An 8,052-nucleotide genomic window follows, 5' to 3' on the forward strand; every position below is an offset into this window, starting at 1 on the left:
TAGGCAGAGCACAGGCATTTTTACTACCATGTTCTCTATCCAGGGTTAGAATAGAGGCTGATCTACCTGATTCTGTCATCATTGCTAGTCCAGCTGTGAGAGACGTGCTAGTAGTTTTGTTTAATGCAGACAAGGCCTGGACTGGCACTAAGGTTGTGACAGTGGAACAATTTTAAAGCAGTTTTTTTCATACCATTCATGTTACCATGGTTTTAAAACCACTCCTGTTAACAACACAGTTTAAGAATGGCCAATAGATAAAACTAGGCTGTTTTTAAGCTGTATTTTAGAAAACTGTTACATAACATAAGAACATAAGAACGGCCCTACCAGGTCAGACCAAAGGTCCATCTAGCCCAGTATCTGTCTACCGACAGTGGCCAATGCCAGAGGTGCCCCAGAGGGAGTGAACCTAACAGGCAATGATCAAGTGATCTCTCTCCTGCCATCCATCTCCATCCCCTGACGAACAGAGGCTAGGGACGCCATTCTTACCCATCCTGGCTAATAGCCATTTATGGACTTAGCCACCATGAATTTATCCAGTTCCCTTTTAAACATTGTTATAGTCCTAGCCTTCACAACCTCCTCAGGTAAGGAGTTCCACAAGTTGAGTGTGCGCTGCGTGAAGAACTTCCTTTTATTTGTTTTAAACCTGCTGCCTATTAATTTCATTTGGTGACCCCTAGTTCTTGTATTCTGGGAATAAGTAAATAACTTTTCCTTATCCACTTTCTCAACATCACTCATGATTTTATATACCTCTATCATATCCCCCTTAGTCTTCTCTTTTCCAAGCTGAAGAGTCCTAACCTCTTTAATCTTTCCTCATATGGGACCCTCTCCAAACCCCTAATCATTTTAGTTGCCCTTTTCTGAACCTTTTCTAGTGCTAGAATATCTTTTTTGAGGTGAGGAGACCACATCTGTACACAGTATTCGAGATGTGGGCTTACCATGGATTTATATAAGGGCAATACTATGTTCTCAGTCTTATTCTCTATCCCCTTTTTAATGATTCCTAACATTCTGTTTGCTTTTTTGACCGCCTCTGCACACTGTGTGGACATCTTCAGAGAACTATCCACAATGACTCCAAGATCTTTTTCCTGACTCGTTGTAGCTAAATTAGCCCCCATCATATTGTATGTATAGTTGGGGTTATTTTTTCCCATGTGCATTACTTTACATTTATCCACATTAAATTTAATTTGCCATTTTGTTGCCCAATCACTTAGTTTTGTGAGATCTTTTTGAAGTTCTTCACAATCTGCTTTGGTCTTAACTATCTTGAGTAGTTTAGTATCATCTGCAAACTTTGCCACCTCACTGTTTACCGCTTTCTCCAGATCATTTATGAATAAATTGAATAGGATTGGTCCTAGGACTGACCCTTGGGGAACACCACTAGTTACCCCTCTCCATTCTGAGAATTTACCATTAATTCCTACCCTTTGTTTCCTGTCTTTTAACCAGTTCTCAATCCATGAAAGGACCTTCCCTTTTATCCCATGACAGCTTAATTTACGTAAGAGCCTTTGGTGAGGGACCTTGTCAAAGGCTTTCTGGAAATCTAAGTACACTATGTCCACTGGATCCCCCTTGTCCACATGTTTGTTGACCCCTTCAAAGAACTCTAATAGATTAGTAAGACACGATTTCCCTTTACAGAAACCATGTTGACTATTGCTCAACAGTTTATGTTTTTCTATGTGTCTGACAATTTTATTCTTAACTATTGTTTCATCTAATTTGCCCGGTATCGACGTTAGACTTACCGGTCTGTCATTGCCGGGATCACCTCTAGACCCTTTTTAAATATTGGCGTTACATTAGCTAACTTCCACTCATTGGGTACCGAAGCTGATTTAAAGGACAGGTTACAAACCTTAGTTAATAGTTCCGCAACTTCACATTTGAGTTCTTTCAGAACTGTTGGGTGAATGCCATCTGGTCCCGGTGACTTGTTAATGTTGAGTTTATCAATTAATTCCAAAACCTCCTTTAGTGACACTTCAATCTGTGACAGTTCCTCAGATTTGTCAACTACAAAAGCCAACTCAGGTTTGGGAATCTCCCTAACATCCTCAGCCGTGAAGACTGAAGCAAAGAATCCATTTAGTTTTTCCACAATGACTTTATTGTCTTTAAGCGCTCCTTTTGTATTTCGATCGTCAAGGGGCCCCACTGGTTGTTTAGCAGGCTTCCTGCTTCTAATGTACTTACAAAACATTTTGTTATTACCAGTGATGAGCTGCCAAAATCTTAAGAACCGGTTCCCTATAAAAAGTTCCGATTTAAGTGGGGGGAGCGGGGGAGGGGCCAGGAGAGACATACCCATGGGCTCGGGGGCCCCTGCAGGGCCTGGGGCAAATTGCCTCACTTGCCCCCCAGCAACCCTAGAACTTGCAGCACCCTCCCCCCTTACCTTGCCGGCAGCTCAAAGCAGTAGGACACTCAGGAGCTCAGCTGAGCTGCCCAGCTGCTGGCCATGCTGCAGCTCTGCGTGGGGTGGCTGGGGCGAGACATCCTCATGGGGCCACGGGCCCCTGCAGGGCCCAGGCCAATTGCTAAACTTGCCCCCTCCCCTCTGGCCAGCCCTGGAGCTTGCAGCAGAACCCCCCCACACACCTTGCCGGGACTCTCAAAAAGTGGCAGCAGGACGATTCCGGAGCTCAGCTGAGCTGCCCAGCTGATGCTGGCCGCTGGCCACGCTGCAGCTGGGGGGAAGTGGGGGAATGGCCGGGGGAGCCTCAGCCTCCCCAGCTGGGAATCCTGGGAGCAAAAGGATGGTCTGGCCTGCAGGCCAGAGTTCTTTGCCCATTCTCTGGCCCTTTAACAACCGGTTCTCCACGGAGGTCTAATCTTAGCAACCGGTTCTTGGGAACCTGTGGGAACCAGCTCCAGCTCACCACTGGTTATTACCTTTGGAGTTTTTGGCTAGCCGTTCTTCAAACTCCTCTTTGGCTTTTCTTATTACACTCTTGCTCTTAAGTTGGCAGTGTTTGTGCTCCTTTCTATTTGCCTCACTAGGATTTGACTTCCACTTTTTAAAGGAAGTCTTTTTATCTCTCACTGCTTCTTTTACATGGTTGTTAAGCCACGGTGGCTCTTTTTGGTTCTTTTACTGTTTGTTTGTTTTTAAAACAGTTTCAAAACGAGTATGGCCTGCTCTGACCCTGGAAATAGTGTTTTAAACCATATCAGTAGGAAACTTTCTTATATGCTATACTTTAGAACTGTTGTACTGTCATGGATTCTTTCATCTGTGCAATTCAGAATCAACCCACTTTGATACTCTGGGAGTGCTGGTATAATACTAATAAAATAATACCAACAGGATCTTATAAGAGGGATAAGGCAAAATGCCGTGTTTATTGTAAATACAGAGAAAGAGAGATAAATCAGGATATGCAGTTCAATATTATTTCACTACTATTCCTTATTAATTTACATACTTATTTATACAAGTTCTGCAGAATTGTTATAGTTACCAGCCTAGAGTACTGGCCAGGTAGCCTGCACACGAGGATGGAGCCGAGTCCTTGTCAGATGCGCATCTGATGCTCCTGGAGGGTGGTTGCCGAACCAGACTTAAAGTCCCTGAGTTTTTGGTTCTGTTCTTATAGGATCTTGTCCTTATACAAGTCTATGGGAATCGCTTCATCATGCTGATGTTTGTTTGAAGTGATAATTAATCAGCAGATGGCAACTCTTATTACCTCCTCGAACAGACTCTTTGTCTGTGGCTGTGCTAATACAATTAGCAAGTTGTCCTTGTAACTTTTCACATAGAGATACAGGGAGGATAGTTTTAATTAACTTGTCCTTGGTGCTCAAGCTTCTATATTCCTTTCTGTTGGCTTGATTTGGTTTGGGGCCTAAAAGGGGATCTATCTATACCTATGAAATTACAAAACCATATATAAAATAATCAATATCTCAACATGGGAAGATAAACTAGAAGGAAATTCAGAAGAAATTGTTTCCAAATACTAGGAATGAAATCCTCCCTCTATCAAAGTCAATAAGAGTTTTGCCGCTGACTTCAATGTGGCCAGGATTTCAGCCTAAAATGGGAGAACACACATGTATTCTCAAGAGTTTTGCAAACCATTTGAAAAACAGAATTAAAACAATATGTCAAAGTATTTTTGAATGTATTGTTTGCTTACAACCTTTTGGGCCCACTTCTGAAAGAGGCAGAGAAGCCTCATTTCTCATGGAAGTCAATGGAAGCTCACAGGACTAACTGCACAGGATTAGGCTCTTTGGAAGAAAGTGAGCATGGCTTCCTTAATGCTTGGCACAAAATGTTAGCTTTTTGTGTAAATATGTAGAGAACACAGAAGATGCCTGTAGCTGGAGTTCAGGACGTGAGGAGTGAGAATCCAATAACTAGGAGAAATGTTCTTATGTTTCTCCAAATAAGGGTGTGAGTAGCAAATTCAGAGGACTAAATCCAAAATAGCAGTCAGGGTCTCACAGAACCTACATGAAACTGCAAATGGAAGTGGAGTCTACCTAGGGTGACCAGATAGCAAGTGTAAAAAATTGGGACAGGGGGTGGGGGGTAATAGGTGCCTATATAAGAAAAAGCCCCCAAAATTGGAACAGTCCCTATAAAATCAGGACATCTGGTCACCCTAAGTCTACCTAATGCAACTACACTGACCTTTTGGATGTATTTGTGACTGAATTTATGTTGTGTTAAAGTCTATTAAAACAGAAGACCATGAAGAATCAACAGAAACTATTACCTTAAAAGATCACGAAGAAGTGTTCCCCATCAATGGGTTGATTTCCAAAAGAGCAAGCTCAAAACATGTTCCACAAAAAGAGGCTGAAGAAGAAGCTGCACCTGAAGAGGTAATGGTTTACTGTAGCGTAGTCGAGATTTTTTTGTTTTGGTTTGGTTTTGGTTGTTTGGTTTGTGGGTCTTTGTTTTCATCCTAAAAAGCTTCAGCAGTTCAGTGGTAAACCTGCACAATTCTTCCAGAGAGATCAGAACATTTCTGAAAGGTGGTGTACATCAAAAATGATTTCAGTGAGAGTCAAGAGGACTGTGTCCTCTTCCTAAAATTGAATCACTGATTCAATGTACAACTTTCAGCAAATCACTTCACTTCTGAATGTGTCATTTCCTCATCTATAAAATATAGGTAATACATAACCTCCTTTGTAGAGCTTCTTGAGATTCTTGAGTGAAAGGTGCTACTGATTGTAAGTACAAAGTATAATTATCCATGTAAAGTTTGCTGTTAAGAGTATTCCAGAGTGTTTTTAGAATGGATTTTTGCCAGTCCTGCCACTTGTAGTCATTCCATTTACCTGCCTTGTTCTCTATTAGTCCAGGGTTCTTAAACTGAACTCTTCTTGTAGGCACCTGTCATGAATTTACAGCTAACGGTAGCATAAAATCCCTCCTTTACCTGTAAAGGATTAAGAAGCTCAAATAACCTGGTTGGCACCTGAACAAAAGTACCAATGAGGGAAGAAGATGCTTTCAAATCTGTGGGGGAAGGTTTTTGTTTTGTCTCTCTGTGGGTTCTCTCCAGGTCAGCGAGGAATCAGGGCAGGGAAAATACATCTCCCAAAGCCATACCTGAACTAACCATCTAAGATTACAAGTTGTAAGTAATAGGAAGGAAATGCATTAGTTTATCTTTTGTTTTATCTTGTGAATTGTCCTTATGCTAAGAGGGAGGTTTATTCCTGGTTTTTTTGTAACTTTAAAATTTGGCCTAGAGGGGAATCCTCTGTCTTTCGAATCTTATTACCCTTCCATCCTGATTTTACAGAGGTGCTTCTTTTACTTTTTTCTTTATAATAAAATTCTGTTTTTTAAGAATCTGATTGGGTTTTTAGTGTCCTAAAAACCCAAGGGTCTGGTCTGTGCTCACCTTGGTTACCTATTTGGTTGGTATATTATTTTCAAGCCTGCCCAGGAAGGTGGGTGAAGGGACTTGGAGTTCCTGTTTCCACAAAATATCCCCCCAAGTGGTCCTTTTCCTAAATCTTTGTCTAATTCACTTGGTGGTGGTGACAGTACCCATCCAAGGACAAGGAAGGATTTGTGCCTTGGGGAAGTTTTTAACCTAAGCTAGTAGAAATAAGCTTAGGGGGTCTTTCATGCGAGTCCCCACATCTGTACCCCAGAGTTCAGAGTGGGGAGGGAACCCTGACAGTACTATAAAGCAGCTCAGCTCTCTTAAAAATGTAAAATTGAATTGTATTTGACAAAAATAAAAGATCTGATTTTAATCTGTTTTTCTTTTCCAGGAACACCTTCCCAAAGTTTCTTTCCTCAAGCTTTTTAGAATAAGCAAGTCCAAGTGGCCTTTCATTGCACTGGGGACACTAACTGCTGTTATTAGTGAAGAATTTCACCCTATCTTTTCCATCATATTTGCTAAAATTATAACAGTAAGTGCAGTACTGACCTTTCCGTAATGTAATTGTAGAAGGAGGCTACTTAAGTTGACCTGGTTGTTACCGTTGGCCCTATGTACACGTCAGTGAAATCAGGGGAGTTAGAATCATTTTTATACATAGTTCTTCAAAAACATATACTAGCGTAGTTTCACCACTGTTTCTTGGGTCACTGAGCGCCCAACATAAGCAGATTATAAACATGGTTTGTAAAACAATTCAGAACATGGGAATACCATGTTTACATCTTTCTATTTGAAAATGGTTCTGGCTAACATAGTTTCTCTGTAGTATATTAATCCTTAGTATTTATATTGCACTTTTTCCCATTCACAGAGCATTTTATGAATATTAATGAATGAGTCCTCACAACTTATCTGTGAAGGAAGGAAGGAAGGAAGGAAGGAAGGAAGGATTATCCCCATTTTACACAAACCGAGGCAGAGAGATGTGAGTTGTCCAAAGCCACAGAGGATATGATTGTTGGAGCATGTTGTAGAACCGAGAAGTTCCCATTCATGTAGTTTCATCATAGAATCATAGAATATTAGGGTTGGAAGAGACCTCAGGAGGTCATCTAGTCCAATCCCCTGCTCAAAGCAGGACCAACCCCAACTAAATTATCTTGGCCAGGGCTAATCGCTGGCTCACACCTTCTTTTCCTCTCTCTAATGTGGATGGGGGTCTTTCTGCGCTGAATAGGGTGAAATAGGGCCTCTTGTAGTGCTCCTGTTCCTGAAAGATTATGCCTATTGGAATATCATCAAGAAAAAAGGTTTCCTGATTGCATCAGAGGGCCAACTTCTATTAGGAAGCTACTGACCAACCAGTTGCTAACAAGATTGCTTTTTTCATTCCTTCTAATTTTGACTTCAGTGCTGTGTCAGCGTTCCAAAGCCAGGGAATGGGCACAATCATTACTGCAGTGTCTGACACCAGTGGGTAAAGGTCTGAACAAAGGTAATTCTCTGTAGCCAGGCAGCAGAGGTACAGCGCCATGACTAGCAGGAGGGGAGTGAGTGTGAGGCAGAAAAGTCCATGTGAGGCTTTTAAAAATGTAACCCTTAGTCCTCGTTAATTTTAACCTTGAAATATTCATTCATATAAATGCTCTCCTCTCTTCTTCCCCAAGTATGTAAGAAACTCCATTCTAGTCTATATAGTGTTATACAGCATCTATTAATAGGCTGGCTAACAAAATATTTGGATGTTTTTCCTTCTATTTTTGCAGATCTTTTCAATAAAAGATGATTGGGAGAAGATCCGGCATGAAGCTAACATTTTCTCTGTCACATTTGCTGTTATAGGTGGTTTTTGCTTTATCACTTGAGTTTTGCAGGTAAACTCTCATAATCAATAAAACAATTGGTTGGAACAGCAGTTTGCACTCTAGTAACTGCTTTAATCAGCTGTGGATTTAAAGTTGGCAGCTGAGTGATCATGGAATGACGGGATGGGGGAATGTCTGTCTGGTTCTGCAGCTGTATTGTTCAGCTGTGGTTGTTTTTTTTTATTTTATATTCACATCTCACCATTTTGTGCTATGCTTGTAATAAATGACTGCACTCGATGTATAAATAGCATCAGACTGCCATTTAAATTACAAGTAGTAAAAATTCA

General features: G+C 41.2%; 1 pseudogene; it reads left to right on the plus strand.

The window, feature by feature from the left end:
* Positions 1-7,762, plus strand: part of LOC120397243 — a 32,197-nt pseudogene extending 24,435 nt beyond the window's left edge.
* The last annotated feature ends 290 nt before the right edge of the window (positions 7,763-8,052 follow it).

The sequence above is a fragment of the Mauremys reevesii genome, linkage group 2, assembly GCF_016161935.1.
Source record: "Mauremys reevesii isolate NIE-2019 linkage group 2, ASM1616193v1, whole genome shotgun sequence".
NCBI lineage: Eukaryota > Metazoa > Chordata > Testudines > Geoemydidae > Mauremys > Mauremys reevesii.